The sequence below is a fragment of the Pungitius pungitius genome, chromosome 2, assembly GCF_949316345.1.
Source record: "Pungitius pungitius chromosome 2, fPunPun2.1, whole genome shotgun sequence".
NCBI lineage: Eukaryota > Metazoa > Chordata > Actinopteri > Perciformes > Gasterosteidae > Pungitius > Pungitius pungitius.
The window spans coordinates 981,290-991,386 of NC_084901.1; the positions used below are offsets into that span (position 1 = coordinate 981,290).

The 10,097-nt window shown below is 44.1% G+C and overlaps 41 non-coding genes across 41 annotated transcripts; all 41 read left to right on the forward strand.

Annotated features, from left to right (window-relative positions):
* The first annotated feature begins 5 nt into the window (after window positions 1-5).
* On the forward strand, window positions 6-116 carry trnal-caa (transfer RNA leucine (anticodon CAA)). Its single transcript has 2 exons — window positions 6-43; window positions 71-116. It is a non-coding gene; the product is annotated as a tRNA-Leu (tRNA).
* Window positions 117-216: 100 nt separating this feature from the next.
* Window positions 217-327, forward strand: trnal-caa (transfer RNA leucine (anticodon CAA)). The gene is made up of 2 exons: window positions 217-254; window positions 282-327. It is a non-coding gene; the product is annotated as a tRNA-Leu (tRNA).
* Window positions 328-427: 100 nt separating this feature from the next.
* On the forward strand, window positions 428-540 carry trnal-caa (transfer RNA leucine (anticodon CAA)). Its single transcript has 2 exons — window positions 428-467; window positions 495-540. It is a non-coding gene; the product is annotated as a tRNA-Leu (tRNA).
* Window positions 541-640: 100 nt separating this feature from the next.
* trnal-caa (transfer RNA leucine (anticodon CAA)) lies at window positions 641-751 on the forward strand. The gene is made up of 2 exons: window positions 641-678; window positions 706-751. It is a non-coding gene; the product is annotated as a tRNA-Leu (tRNA).
* A 100-nt stretch (window positions 752-851) lies between these two features.
* On the forward strand, window positions 852-962 carry trnal-caa (transfer RNA leucine (anticodon CAA)). Its single transcript has 2 exons — window positions 852-889; window positions 917-962. It is a non-coding gene; the product is annotated as a tRNA-Leu (tRNA).
* Window positions 963-1,061: 99 nt separating this feature from the next.
* On the forward strand, window positions 1,062-1,173 carry trnal-uaa (transfer RNA leucine (anticodon UAA)). The gene is made up of 2 exons: window positions 1,062-1,099; window positions 1,128-1,173. It is a non-coding gene; the product is annotated as a tRNA-Leu (tRNA).
* Window positions 1,174-1,485: 312 nt separating this feature from the next.
* Window positions 1,486-1,597, forward strand: trnal-uaa (transfer RNA leucine (anticodon UAA)). Its single transcript has 2 exons — window positions 1,486-1,523; window positions 1,552-1,597. It is a non-coding gene; the product is annotated as a tRNA-Leu (tRNA).
* A 312-nt stretch (window positions 1,598-1,909) lies between these two features.
* On the forward strand, window positions 1,910-2,021 carry trnal-uaa (transfer RNA leucine (anticodon UAA)). Its single transcript has 2 exons — window positions 1,910-1,947; window positions 1,976-2,021. It is a non-coding gene; the product is annotated as a tRNA-Leu (tRNA).
* A 100-nt stretch (window positions 2,022-2,121) lies between these two features.
* trnal-caa (transfer RNA leucine (anticodon CAA)) lies at window positions 2,122-2,232 on the forward strand. Its single transcript has 2 exons — window positions 2,122-2,159; window positions 2,187-2,232. It is a non-coding gene; the product is annotated as a tRNA-Leu (tRNA).
* A 100-nt stretch (window positions 2,233-2,332) lies between these two features.
* On the forward strand, window positions 2,333-2,443 carry trnal-caa (transfer RNA leucine (anticodon CAA)). Its single transcript has 2 exons — window positions 2,333-2,370; window positions 2,398-2,443. It is a non-coding gene; the product is annotated as a tRNA-Leu (tRNA).
* Window positions 2,444-2,542: 99 nt separating this feature from the next.
* trnal-uaa (transfer RNA leucine (anticodon UAA)) lies at window positions 2,543-2,654 on the forward strand. The gene is made up of 2 exons: window positions 2,543-2,580; window positions 2,609-2,654. It is a non-coding gene; the product is annotated as a tRNA-Leu (tRNA).
* Window positions 2,655-2,754: 100 nt separating this feature from the next.
* trnal-caa (transfer RNA leucine (anticodon CAA)) lies at window positions 2,755-2,865 on the forward strand. Its single transcript has 2 exons — window positions 2,755-2,792; window positions 2,820-2,865. It is a non-coding gene; the product is annotated as a tRNA-Leu (tRNA).
* Window positions 2,866-2,965: 100 nt separating this feature from the next.
* Window positions 2,966-3,076, forward strand: trnal-caa (transfer RNA leucine (anticodon CAA)). Its single transcript has 2 exons — window positions 2,966-3,003; window positions 3,031-3,076. It is a non-coding gene; the product is annotated as a tRNA-Leu (tRNA).
* Window positions 3,077-3,175: 99 nt separating this feature from the next.
* On the forward strand, window positions 3,176-3,287 carry trnal-uaa (transfer RNA leucine (anticodon UAA)). Its single transcript has 2 exons — window positions 3,176-3,213; window positions 3,242-3,287. It is a non-coding gene; the product is annotated as a tRNA-Leu (tRNA).
* A 312-nt stretch (window positions 3,288-3,599) lies between these two features.
* On the forward strand, window positions 3,600-3,711 carry trnal-uaa (transfer RNA leucine (anticodon UAA)). The gene is made up of 2 exons: window positions 3,600-3,637; window positions 3,666-3,711. It is a non-coding gene; the product is annotated as a tRNA-Leu (tRNA).
* Window positions 3,712-4,023: 312 nt separating this feature from the next.
* Window positions 4,024-4,135, forward strand: trnal-uaa (transfer RNA leucine (anticodon UAA)). The gene is made up of 2 exons: window positions 4,024-4,061; window positions 4,090-4,135. It is a non-coding gene; the product is annotated as a tRNA-Leu (tRNA).
* Window positions 4,136-4,235: 100 nt separating this feature from the next.
* trnal-caa (transfer RNA leucine (anticodon CAA)) lies at window positions 4,236-4,346 on the forward strand. Its single transcript has 2 exons — window positions 4,236-4,273; window positions 4,301-4,346. It is a non-coding gene; the product is annotated as a tRNA-Leu (tRNA).
* Window positions 4,347-4,446: 100 nt separating this feature from the next.
* On the forward strand, window positions 4,447-4,557 carry trnal-caa (transfer RNA leucine (anticodon CAA)). Its single transcript has 2 exons — window positions 4,447-4,484; window positions 4,512-4,557. It is a non-coding gene; the product is annotated as a tRNA-Leu (tRNA).
* Window positions 4,558-4,657: 100 nt separating this feature from the next.
* On the forward strand, window positions 4,658-4,768 carry trnal-caa (transfer RNA leucine (anticodon CAA)). The gene is made up of 2 exons: window positions 4,658-4,695; window positions 4,723-4,768. It is a non-coding gene; the product is annotated as a tRNA-Leu (tRNA).
* Window positions 4,769-4,867: 99 nt separating this feature from the next.
* trnal-uaa (transfer RNA leucine (anticodon UAA)) lies at window positions 4,868-4,979 on the forward strand. The gene is made up of 2 exons: window positions 4,868-4,905; window positions 4,934-4,979. It is a non-coding gene; the product is annotated as a tRNA-Leu (tRNA).
* A 100-nt stretch (window positions 4,980-5,079) lies between these two features.
* On the forward strand, window positions 5,080-5,190 carry trnal-caa (transfer RNA leucine (anticodon CAA)). The gene is made up of 2 exons: window positions 5,080-5,117; window positions 5,145-5,190. It is a non-coding gene; the product is annotated as a tRNA-Leu (tRNA).
* A 100-nt stretch (window positions 5,191-5,290) lies between these two features.
* trnal-caa (transfer RNA leucine (anticodon CAA)) lies at window positions 5,291-5,401 on the forward strand. Its single transcript has 2 exons — window positions 5,291-5,328; window positions 5,356-5,401. It is a non-coding gene; the product is annotated as a tRNA-Leu (tRNA).
* Window positions 5,402-5,500: 99 nt separating this feature from the next.
* trnal-uaa (transfer RNA leucine (anticodon UAA)) lies at window positions 5,501-5,612 on the forward strand. The gene is made up of 2 exons: window positions 5,501-5,538; window positions 5,567-5,612. It is a non-coding gene; the product is annotated as a tRNA-Leu (tRNA).
* A 312-nt stretch (window positions 5,613-5,924) lies between these two features.
* trnal-uaa (transfer RNA leucine (anticodon UAA)) lies at window positions 5,925-6,036 on the forward strand. The gene is made up of 2 exons: window positions 5,925-5,962; window positions 5,991-6,036. It is a non-coding gene; the product is annotated as a tRNA-Leu (tRNA).
* A 312-nt stretch (window positions 6,037-6,348) lies between these two features.
* trnal-uaa (transfer RNA leucine (anticodon UAA)) lies at window positions 6,349-6,460 on the forward strand. Its single transcript has 2 exons — window positions 6,349-6,386; window positions 6,415-6,460. It is a non-coding gene; the product is annotated as a tRNA-Leu (tRNA).
* A 100-nt stretch (window positions 6,461-6,560) lies between these two features.
* Window positions 6,561-6,671, forward strand: trnal-caa (transfer RNA leucine (anticodon CAA)). The gene is made up of 2 exons: window positions 6,561-6,598; window positions 6,626-6,671. It is a non-coding gene; the product is annotated as a tRNA-Leu (tRNA).
* A 100-nt stretch (window positions 6,672-6,771) lies between these two features.
* trnal-caa (transfer RNA leucine (anticodon CAA)) lies at window positions 6,772-6,882 on the forward strand. Its single transcript has 2 exons — window positions 6,772-6,809; window positions 6,837-6,882. It is a non-coding gene; the product is annotated as a tRNA-Leu (tRNA).
* Window positions 6,883-6,981: 99 nt separating this feature from the next.
* Window positions 6,982-7,093, forward strand: trnal-uaa (transfer RNA leucine (anticodon UAA)). The gene is made up of 2 exons: window positions 6,982-7,019; window positions 7,048-7,093. It is a non-coding gene; the product is annotated as a tRNA-Leu (tRNA).
* Window positions 7,094-7,406: 313 nt separating this feature from the next.
* trnal-caa (transfer RNA leucine (anticodon CAA)) lies at window positions 7,407-7,519 on the forward strand. Its single transcript has 2 exons — window positions 7,407-7,446; window positions 7,474-7,519. It is a non-coding gene; the product is annotated as a tRNA-Leu (tRNA).
* A 99-nt stretch (window positions 7,520-7,618) lies between these two features.
* On the forward strand, window positions 7,619-7,729 carry trnal-uaa (transfer RNA leucine (anticodon UAA)). Its single transcript has 2 exons — window positions 7,619-7,656; window positions 7,684-7,729. It is a non-coding gene; the product is annotated as a tRNA-Leu (tRNA).
* Window positions 7,730-7,828: 99 nt separating this feature from the next.
* On the forward strand, window positions 7,829-7,940 carry trnal-uaa (transfer RNA leucine (anticodon UAA)). The gene is made up of 2 exons: window positions 7,829-7,866; window positions 7,895-7,940. It is a non-coding gene; the product is annotated as a tRNA-Leu (tRNA).
* Window positions 7,941-8,040: 100 nt separating this feature from the next.
* trnal-caa (transfer RNA leucine (anticodon CAA)) lies at window positions 8,041-8,151 on the forward strand. Its single transcript has 2 exons — window positions 8,041-8,078; window positions 8,106-8,151. It is a non-coding gene; the product is annotated as a tRNA-Leu (tRNA).
* Window positions 8,152-8,251: 100 nt separating this feature from the next.
* On the forward strand, window positions 8,252-8,362 carry trnal-caa (transfer RNA leucine (anticodon CAA)). Its single transcript has 2 exons — window positions 8,252-8,289; window positions 8,317-8,362. It is a non-coding gene; the product is annotated as a tRNA-Leu (tRNA).
* Window positions 8,363-8,461: 99 nt separating this feature from the next.
* On the forward strand, window positions 8,462-8,573 carry trnal-uaa (transfer RNA leucine (anticodon UAA)). Its single transcript has 2 exons — window positions 8,462-8,499; window positions 8,528-8,573. It is a non-coding gene; the product is annotated as a tRNA-Leu (tRNA).
* A 100-nt stretch (window positions 8,574-8,673) lies between these two features.
* trnal-caa (transfer RNA leucine (anticodon CAA)) lies at window positions 8,674-8,784 on the forward strand. The gene is made up of 2 exons: window positions 8,674-8,711; window positions 8,739-8,784. It is a non-coding gene; the product is annotated as a tRNA-Leu (tRNA).
* Window positions 8,785-8,884: 100 nt separating this feature from the next.
* trnal-caa (transfer RNA leucine (anticodon CAA)) lies at window positions 8,885-8,995 on the forward strand. Its single transcript has 2 exons — window positions 8,885-8,922; window positions 8,950-8,995. It is a non-coding gene; the product is annotated as a tRNA-Leu (tRNA).
* Window positions 8,996-9,094: 99 nt separating this feature from the next.
* trnal-uaa (transfer RNA leucine (anticodon UAA)) lies at window positions 9,095-9,206 on the forward strand. Its single transcript has 2 exons — window positions 9,095-9,132; window positions 9,161-9,206. It is a non-coding gene; the product is annotated as a tRNA-Leu (tRNA).
* Window positions 9,207-9,306: 100 nt separating this feature from the next.
* trnal-caa (transfer RNA leucine (anticodon CAA)) lies at window positions 9,307-9,417 on the forward strand. Its single transcript has 2 exons — window positions 9,307-9,344; window positions 9,372-9,417. It is a non-coding gene; the product is annotated as a tRNA-Leu (tRNA).
* Window positions 9,418-9,517: 100 nt separating this feature from the next.
* On the forward strand, window positions 9,518-9,628 carry trnal-caa (transfer RNA leucine (anticodon CAA)). Its single transcript has 2 exons — window positions 9,518-9,555; window positions 9,583-9,628. It is a non-coding gene; the product is annotated as a tRNA-Leu (tRNA).
* A 99-nt stretch (window positions 9,629-9,727) lies between these two features.
* On the forward strand, window positions 9,728-9,839 carry trnal-uaa (transfer RNA leucine (anticodon UAA)). Its single transcript has 2 exons — window positions 9,728-9,765; window positions 9,794-9,839. It is a non-coding gene; the product is annotated as a tRNA-Leu (tRNA).
* Window positions 9,840-9,939: 100 nt separating this feature from the next.
* On the forward strand, window positions 9,940-10,050 carry trnal-caa (transfer RNA leucine (anticodon CAA)). Its single transcript has 2 exons — window positions 9,940-9,977; window positions 10,005-10,050. It is a non-coding gene; the product is annotated as a tRNA-Leu (tRNA).
* The last annotated feature ends 47 nt before the right edge of the window (window positions 10,051-10,097 follow it).

The window sequence follows — 10,097 nt, forward strand, 5'->3', positions numbered from 1 at the left end:
CTAAAGTCAGGATGGCCGAGTGGTCCAAGGCGCCAGACTCAAGGTTGGAAACCTTTCTCAGGAAAGAGGCTTCTGGTCTCCGATTGGAGGCGTGGGTTCAAATCCCACTTCTGACATGTCAAACTGCTTTTATGATTCACTCTGGACACTGACTCATTTGGACATGCTGCTTTTTTAGGTGGTATATTCATCGTTTTTCAACACTGCACTGCTAATGTCAGGATGGCCGAGTGGTCTAAGGCGCCAGACTCAAGGTTGGAAACCTTTCTCAGGAAAGAGGCTTCTGGTCTCCGATTGGAGGCGTGGGTTCAAATCCCACTTCTGACATGTCAAACTGCTTTTATGATTCACTCTGGACACTGACTCATTTGGACATGCTGCTTTTTTAGGTGGTATATTCATCGTTTTTCAACACTGCACTGCTAATGTCAGGATGGCCGAGTGGTCTTTTAGGCGCCAGACTCAAGGTTGGAAACCTTTCTCAGGAAAGAGGCTTCTGGTCTCCGATTGGAGGCGTGGGTTCAAATCCCACTTCTGACATGTCAAACTACTTTTATGATTCACTCTGGACACTGACTCATTTGGACATGCTGCTTTTTTAGGTGGTATATTCATCGTTTTTTAACACTGCAGTGCTAATGTCAGGATGGCCGAGTGGTCTAAGGTGCCAGACTCAAGGTTGGAAACCTTTCTCAGGAAAGAGGCTTCTGGTCTCCGATTGGAGGCGTGGGTTCAAATCCCACTTCTGACATGTCAAACTGCTTTTATGATTCACTCTGGACACTGACTCATTTGGACATGCTGCTTTTTTAGGTGGTATATTCATCGTTTTTCAACACTGCACTGCTAAAGTCAGGATGGCCGAGTGGTCTAAGGCGCCAGACTCAAGGTTGGAAACCTTTCTCAGGAAAGAGGCTTCTGGTCTCCGATTGGAGGCGTGGGTTCAAATCCCACTTCTGACATGTCAAACTGCTTTTATGATTCACTCTGGACACTGACTCATTTGGACATGCTGGTTTTTAGATGGTATATTTATCGTTTTTTAATACATCAGTTCAAATGTCAGGATGGCCGAGTGGTCTAAGGCGCCAGACTTAAGTTTCGACTCTGTTCTCAGCAAAAAAGACTTCTGGTCTCCAATTGGAGGCGTGGGTTCAAATCCCACTTCTGACATGTCAAACTACTTTTATGATTCACTCTGGACACTGACTCATTTGGACATGCTGCTTTTTTACGTGGTATATTCATCGTTTTTCAACACTGCACTGCTAATGTCAGGATGGCCGAGTGGTCTAAGGCGCCAGACTCAAGGTTGGAAACCTTTCTCAGGAAAGAGGCTTCTGTCCTCTCTGATTGGAGGCGTGGGTTCAAATCCCTCTTCTGACATGTCAAACTACTTTTATGATTCACTGTGGACACTGACTCATTTGGACATGCTGCTTTTTAGATGGTATATTTATCGTTTTTTAATACATCAGTTCAAATGTCAGGATGGCCGAGTGGTCTAAGGCGCCAGACTTAAGTTTCGACTCTGTTCTCAGCAAAAAAGACTTCTGGTCTCCAATTGGAGGCGTGGGTTCAAATCCCACTTCTGACATGTCAAACTACTTTTATGATTCACTCTGGACACTGACTCATTTGGACATGCTGCTTTTTTACGTGGTATATTCATCGTTTTTCAACACTGCACTGCTAATGTCAGGATGGCCGAGTGGTCTAAGGCGCCAGACTCAAGGTTGGAAACCTTTCTCAGGAAAGAGGCTTCTGTCCTCTCTGATTGGAGGCGTGGGTTCAAATCCCTCTTCTGACATGTCAAACTACTTTTATGATTCACTGTGGACACTGACTCATTTGGACATGCTGCTTTTTAGATGGTATATTTATCGTTTTTTAATACATCAGTTCAAATGTCAGGATGGCCGAGTGGTCTAAGGCGCCAGACTTAAGTTTCGACTCTGTTCTCAGCAAAAAAGACTTCTGGTCTCCAATTGGAGGCGTGGGTTCAAATCCCACTTCTGACATGTCAAACTACTTTTATGATTCACTCTGGACACTGACTCATTTGGACATGCTGCTTTTTTAGGTGGTATATTCATCGTTTTTTAACACTGCAGTGCTAATGTCAGGATGGCCGAGTGGTCTAAGGCGCCAGACTCAAGGTTGGAAACCTTTCTCAGGAAAGAGGCTTCTGGTCTCCGATTGGAGGCGTGGGTTCAAATCCCACTTCTGACATGTCAAACTACTTTTATAATTCACTCTGGAAACTGACTCATTTGGACATGCTGCTTTTTTAGGTGGTATATTCATCGTTTTTCAACACTGCACTGCTAAAGTCAGGATGGCCGAGTGGTCTAAGGCGCCAGACTCAAGGTTGGAAACCTTTCTCAGGAAAGAGGCTTCTGGTCTCCGATTGGAGGCGTGGGTTCAAATCCCACTTCTGACATGTCAAACTACTTTTATGATTCACTGTGGACACTGACTCATTTGGACATGCTGCTTTTTAGATGGTATATTTATCGTTTTTTAATACATCAGTTCAAATGTCAGGATGGCCGAGTGGTCTAAGGCGCCAGACTTAAGTTTCGACTCTGTTCTCAGCAAAAAAGACTTCTGGTCTCCAATTGGAGGCGTGGGTTCAAATCCCACTTCTGACATGTCAAACTACTTTTATGATTCACTCTGGACACTGACTCATTTGGACATGCTGCTTTTTTAGGTGGTATATTCATCGTTTTTTAACACTGCAGTGCTAATGTCAGGATGGCCGAGTGGTCTAAGGCGCCAGACTCAAGGTTGGAAACCTTTCTCAGGAAAGAGGCTTCTGGTCTCCGATTGGAGGCGTGGGTTCAAATCCCACTTCTGACATGTCAAACTGCTTTTATGATTCACTCTGGACACTGACTCATTTGGACATGCTGCTTTTTTAGGTGGTATATTCATCGTTTTTCAACACTGCACTGCTAAAGTCAGGATGGCCGAGTGGTCTAAGGCGCCAGACTCAAGGTTGGAAACCTTTCTCAGGAAAGAGGCTTCTGGTCTCCGATTGGAGGCGTGGGTTCAAATCCCACTTCTGACATGTCAAACTACTTTTATGATTCACTCTGGACACTGACTCATTTGGACATGCTGCTTTTTAGATGGTATATTTATCGTTTTTTAATACATCAGTTCAAATGTCAGGATGGCCGAGTGGTCTAAGGCGCCAGACTTAAGTTTCGACTCTGTTCTCAGCAAAAAAGACTTCTGGTCTCCAATTGGAGGCGTGGGTTCAAATCCCACTTCTGACATGTCAAACTACTTTTATGATTCACTCTGGACACTGACTCATTTGGACATGCTGCTTTTTTACGTGGTATATTCATCGTTTTTCAACACTGCACTGCTAATGTCAGGATGGCCGAGTGGTCTAAGGCGCCAGACTCAAGGTTGGAAACCTTTCTCAGGAAAGAGGCTTCTGTCCTCTCTGATTGGAGGCGTGGGTTCAAATCCCTCTTCTGACATGTCAAACTGCTTTTATGATTCACTCTGGACACTGACTCATTTGGACATGCTGCTTTTTAGATGGTATATTTATCGTTTTTTAATACATCAGTTCAAATGTCAGGATGGCCGAGTGGTCTAAGGCGCCAGACTTAAGTTTCGACTCTGTTCTCAGCAAAAAAGACTTCTGGTCTCCAATTGTAGGCGTGGGTTCAAATCCCACTTCTGACATGTCAAACTACTTTTATGATTCACTCTGGACACTGACTCATTTGGACATGCTGCTTTTTTAGGTGGTATATTCATCGTTTTTCAACACTGCACTGCTAATGTCAGGATGGCCGAGTGGTCTAAGGCGCCAGACTCAAGGTTGGAAACCTTTCTCAGGAAAGAGGCTTCTGGTCTCTCCGATTGGAGGCGTGGGTTCAAATCCCTCTTCTGACATGTCAAACTACTTTTATGATTCACTGTGGACACTGACTCATTTGGACATGCTGCTTTTTAGATGGTATATTTATCGTTTTTTAATACATCAGTTCAAATGTCAGGATGGCCGAGTGGTCTAAGGCGCCAGACTTAAGTTTCGACTCTGTTCTCAGCAAAAAAGACTTCTGGTCTCCAATTGGAGGCGTGGGTTCAAATCCCACTTCTGACATGTCAAACTACTTTTATGATTCACTCTGGACACTGACTCATTTGGACATGCTTCTTTTTTAGGTGGTATATTCATCGTTTTTTAACACTGCAGTGCTAATGTCAGGATGGCCGAGTGGTCTAAGGCGCCCGACTCAAGGTTGGAAACCTTTATCAGGAAAGAGGCTTCTGGTCTCCGATTGGAGGCGTGGGTTCAAATCCCACTTCTGACATGTCAAACTGCTTTTATGATTCACTCTGGACACTGACTCATTTGGACATGCTGCTTTTTTAGGTGGTATATTCATCGTTTTTTAACACTGCAGTGCTAATGTCAGGATGGCCGAGTGGTCTAAGGCGCCAGACTCAAGGTTGGAAACCTTTCTCAGGAAAGAGGCTTCTGGTCTCCGATTGGAGGCGTGGGTTCAAATCCCACTTCTGACATGTCAAACTGCTTTTATGATTCACTCTGGACACTGACTCATTTGGACATGCTGCTTTTTTAGGTGGTATATTCATCGTTTTTCAACACTGCACTGCTAAAGTCAGGATGGCCGAGTGGTCTAAGGCGCCAGACTCAAGGTTGGAAACCTTTCTCAGGAAAGAGGCTTCTGGTCTCCGATTGGAGGCGTGGGTTCAAATCCCACTTCTGACATGTCAAACTACTTTTATGATTCACTCTGGACACTGACTCATTTGGACATGCTGCTTTTTAGATGGTATATTTATCGTTTTTTAATACATCAGTTCAAATGTCAGGATGGCCGAGTGGTCTAAGGCGCCAGACTTAAGTTTCGACTCTGTTCTCAGCAAAAAAGACTTCTGGTCTCCAATTGGAGGCGTGGGTTCAAATCCCACTTCTGACATGTCAAACTACTTTTATGATTCACTCTGGACACTGACTCATTTGGACATGCTGCTTTTTTAGGTGGTATATTCATCGTTTTTTAACACTGCAGTGCTAATGTCAGGATGGCCGAGTGGTCTAAGGCGCCAGACTCAAGGTTGGAAACCTTTCTCAGGAAAGAGGCTTCTGGTCTCCGATTGGAGGCGTGGGTTCAAATCCCACTTCTGACATGTCAAACTACTTTTATGATTCACTCTGGAAACTGACTCATTTGGACATGCTGCTTTTTTAGGTGGTATATTCATCGTTTTTCAACACTGCACTGCTAAAGTCAGGATGGCCGAGTGGTCTAAGGCGCCAGACTCAAGGTTGGAAACCTTTCTCAGGAAAGAGGCTTCTGGTCTCCGATTGGAGGCGTGGGTTCAAATCCCACTTCTGACATGTCAAACTACTTTTATGATTCACTCTGGACACTGACTCATTTGGACATGCTGGTTTTTAGATGGTATATTTATCGTTTTTTAATACATCAGTTCAAATGTCAGGATGGCCGAGTGGTCTAAGGCGCCAGACTTAAGTTTCGACTCTGTTCTCAGCAAAAAAGACTTCTGGTCTCCAATTGGAGGCGTGGGTTCAAATCCCACTTCTGACATGTCAAACTACTTTTATGATTCACTCTGGACACTGACTCATTTGGACATGCTGCTTTTTTACGTGGTATATTCATCGTTTTTCAACACTGCACTGCTAATGTCAGGATGGCCGAGTGGTCTAAGGCGCCAGACTCAAGGTTGGAAACCTTTCTCAGGAAAGAGGCTTCTGTCCTCTCTGATTGGAGGCGTGGGTTCAAATCCCTCTTCTGACATGTCAAACTACTTTTATGATTCACTCTGGACACTGACTCATTTGGACATGCTGCTTTTTAGATGGTATATTTATCGTTTTTTAATACATCAGTTCAAATGTCAGGATGGCCGAGTGGTCTAAGGCGCCAGACTTAAGTTTCGACTCTGTTCTCAGCAAAAAAGACTTCTGGTCTCCAATTGTAGGCGTGGGTTCAAATCCCACTTCTGACATGTCAAACTACTTTTATGATTCACTCTGGACACTGACTCATTTGGACATGCTGCTTTTTTAGGTGGTATATTCATCGTTTTTCAACACTGCACTGCTAATGTCAGGATGGCCGAGTGGTCTAAGGCGCCAGACTCAAGGTTGGAAACCTTTCTCAGGAAAGAGGCTTCTGGTCTCTCCGATTGGAGGCGTGGGTTCAAATCCCTCTTCTGACATGTCAAACTACTTTTATGATTCACTGTGGACACTGACTCATTTGGACATGCTGCTTTTTAGATGGTATATTTATCGTTTTTTAATACATCAGTTCAAATGTCAGGATGGCCGAGTGGTCTAAGGCGCCAGACTTAAGTTTCGACTCTGTTCTCAGCAAAAAAGACTTCTGGTCTCCAATTGGAGGCGTGGGTTCAAATCCCACTTCTGACATGTCAAACTACTTTTATGATTCACTCTGGACACTGACTCATTTGGACATGCTTCTTTTTTAGGTGGTATATTCATCGTTTTTTAACACTGCAGTGCTAATGTCAGGATGGCCGAGTGGTCTAAGGCGCCAGACTCAAGGTTGGAAACCTTTATCAGGAAAGAGGCTTCTGGTCTCCGATTGGAGGCGTGGGTTCAAATCCCACTTCTGACATGTCAAACTGCTTTTATGATTCACTCTGGACACTGACTCATTTGGACATGCTGCTTTTTTAGGTGGTATATTCATCGTTTTTTAACACTGCAGTGCTAATGTCAGGATGGCCGAGTGGTCTAAGGCGCCAGACTCAAGGTTGGAAACCTTTCTCAGGAAAGAGGCTTCTGGTCTCCGATTGGAGGCGTGGGTTCAAATCCCACTTCTGACATGTCAAACTACTTTTATGATTCACTCTGGACACTGACTCATTTGGACATGCTGCTTTTTAGATGGTATATTTATCGTTTTTAAATACATCAGTTCAAATGTCAGGATGGCCGAGTGGTCTAAGGCGCCAGACTTAAGTTTCGACTCTGTTCTCAGCAAAAAAGACTTCTGGTCTCCAATTGGAGGCGTCGGTTCAAATCCCACTTCTGACATGTCAAACTACTTTTATAATTCACTCTGGACACTGACTCATTTGGACATGCTGCTTTTTTAGGTGGTATATTCATCGTTTTTTAACACTGCAGTGCTAATGTCAGGATGGCCGAGTGGTCTTTTAGGCGCCAGACTCAAGGTTGGAAACCTTTCTCAGGAAAGAGGCTTCTGGTCTCCGATTGGAGGCGTGGGTTCAAATCCCTCTTCTGACATGTCAAACTACTTTTATGATTCACTCTGGACACTGACTCATTTGGACATGCTGCTTTTTTAGGTGGTATATTCATCGTTTTTCAACACTGCACTGCTAATGTCAGGATGGCCGAGTGGTCTTTTAGGCGCCAGACTCAAGGTTGGAAACCTTTCTCAGGAAAGAGGCTTCTGGTCTCCGATTGGAGGCGTGGGTTCAAATCCCACTTCTGACATGTCAAACTACTTTTATGATTCACTCTGGACACTGACTCATTTGGACATGCTGGTTTTTAGATGGTATATTTATCGTTTTTTAATACATCAGTTCAAATGTCAGGATGGCCGAGTGGTCTAAGGCGCCAGACTTAAGGTTGGAAACCTTTCTCAGGAAAGAGGCTTCTGGTCTCCGATTGGAGGCGTGGGTTCAAATCCCACTTCTGACATGTCAAACTACTTTTATGATTCACTGTGGACACTGACTCATTTGGACATGCTGGTTTTTAGATGGTATATTTATCGTTTTTTAATACATCAGTTCAAATGTCAGGATGGCCGAGTGGTCTAAGGCGCCAGACTTAAGTTTTGACTCTGTTCTCAGCAAAAAAGACTTCTGGTCTCCAATTGGAGGCGTGGGTTCAAATCCCACTTCTGACATGTCAAACTACTTTTATGATTCACTCTGGACACTGACTCATTTGGACATGCTTCTTTTTTAGGTGGTATATTCATCGTTTTTTAACACTGCAGTGCTAATGTCAGGATGGCCGAGTGGTCTAAGGCGCCAGACTCAAGGTTGGAAACCTTTATCAGGAAAGAGGCTTCTGGTCTCCGATTGGAGGCGTGGGTTCAAATCCCACTTCTGACATGTCAAACTGCTTTTATGATTCACTCTGGACACTGACTCATTTGGACATGCTGCTTTTTTAGGTGGTATATTCATCGTTTTTTAACACTGCAGTGCTAATGTCAGGATGGCCGAGTGGTCTAAGGCGCCAGACTCAAGGTTGGAAACCTTTCTCAGGAAAGAGGCTTCTGGTCTCCGATTGGAGGCGTGGGTTCAAATCCCACTTCTGACATGTCAAACTACTTTTATGATTCACTCTGGACACTGACTCATTTGGACATGCTGCTTTTTAGATGGTATATTTATCGTTTTTAAATACATCAGTTCAAATGTCAGGATGGCCGAGTGGTCTAAGGCGCCAGACTTAAGTTTCGACTCTGTTCTCAGCAAAAAAGACTTCTGGTCTCCAATTGGAGGCGTCGGTTCAAATCCCACTTCTGACATGTCAAACTACTTTTATGATTCACTCTGGACACTGACTCATTTGGACATGCTGCTTTTTTAGGTGGTATATTCATCGTTTTTTAACACTGCAGTGCTAATGTCAGGATGGCCGAGTGGTCTAAGGCGCCAGACTCAAGGTTGGAAACCTTTCTCAGGAAAGAGGCTTCTGGTCTCCGATTGGAGGCGTGGGTTCAAATCCCACTTCTGACATGTCAAACTACTTTTATAATTCACTCTGGAAACTGACTCATTTGGACATGCTGCTTTTTTAGGTGGTATATTCATCGTTTTTCAACACTGCACTGCTAAAGTCAGGATGGCCGAGTGGTCTAAGGCGCCAGACTCAAGGTTGGAAACCTTTCTCAGGAAAGAGGCTTCTGGTCTCCGATTGGAGGCGTGGGTTCAAATCCCACTTCTGACATGTCAAACTACTTTTATGATTCACTGTGGACACTGACTCATTTGGACATGCTGCTTTTTAGATGGTATATTTATCGTTTTTTAATACATCAGTTCAAATGTCAGGATGGCCGAGTGGTCTAAGGCGCCAGACTTAAGTTTCGACTCTGTTCTCAGCAAAAAAGACTTCTGGTCTCCAATTGGAGGCGTGGGTTCAAATCCCACTTCTGACATGTCAAACTACTTTTATGATTCACTCTGGACACTGACTCATTTGGACATGCTGCTTTTTTAGGTGGTATATTCATCGTTTTTTAACACTGCAGTGCTAATGTCAGGATGGCCGAGTGGTCTAAGGCGCCAGACTCAAGGTTGGAAACCTTTCTCAGGAAAGAGGCTTCTGGTCTCCGATTGGAGGCGTGGGTTCAAATCCCACTTCTGACATGTCAAACTGCTTTTATGATTCACTCTGGACACTGACTCATTTGGACATGCTGCTTTTTTAGGTGGTATATTCATCGTTTTTCAACACTGCACTGCTAAAGTCAGGATGGCCGAGTGGTCTAAGGCGCCAGACTCAAGGTTGGAAACCTTTCTCAGGAAAGAGGCTTCTGGTCTCCGATTGGAGGCGTGGGTTCAAATCCCACTTCTGACATGTCAAACTACTTTTATGATTCACTCTGGACACTGACTCATTTGGACATGCTGCTTTTTAGATGGTATATTTATCGTTTTTTAATACATCAGTTCAAATGTCAGGATGGCCGAGTGGTCTAAGGCGCCAGACTTAAGTTTCGACTCTGTTCTCAGCAAAAAAGACTTCTGGTCTCCAATTGGAGGCGTGGGTTCAAATCCCACTTCTGACATGTCAAACTACTTTTATGATTCACTCTGGACACTGACTCATTTGGACATGCTGCTTTTTTAGGTGGTATATTCATCGTTTTTTAACACTGCAGTGCTAATGTCAGGATGGCCGAGTGGTCTAAGGCGCCAGACTCAAGGTTGGAAACCTTTCTCAGGAAAGAGGCTTCTGGTCTCCGATTGGAGGCGTGGGTTCAAATCCCACTTCTGACATGTCAAACTACTTTTATGATTCACTCTGGAAACTGACTCATTTGGAC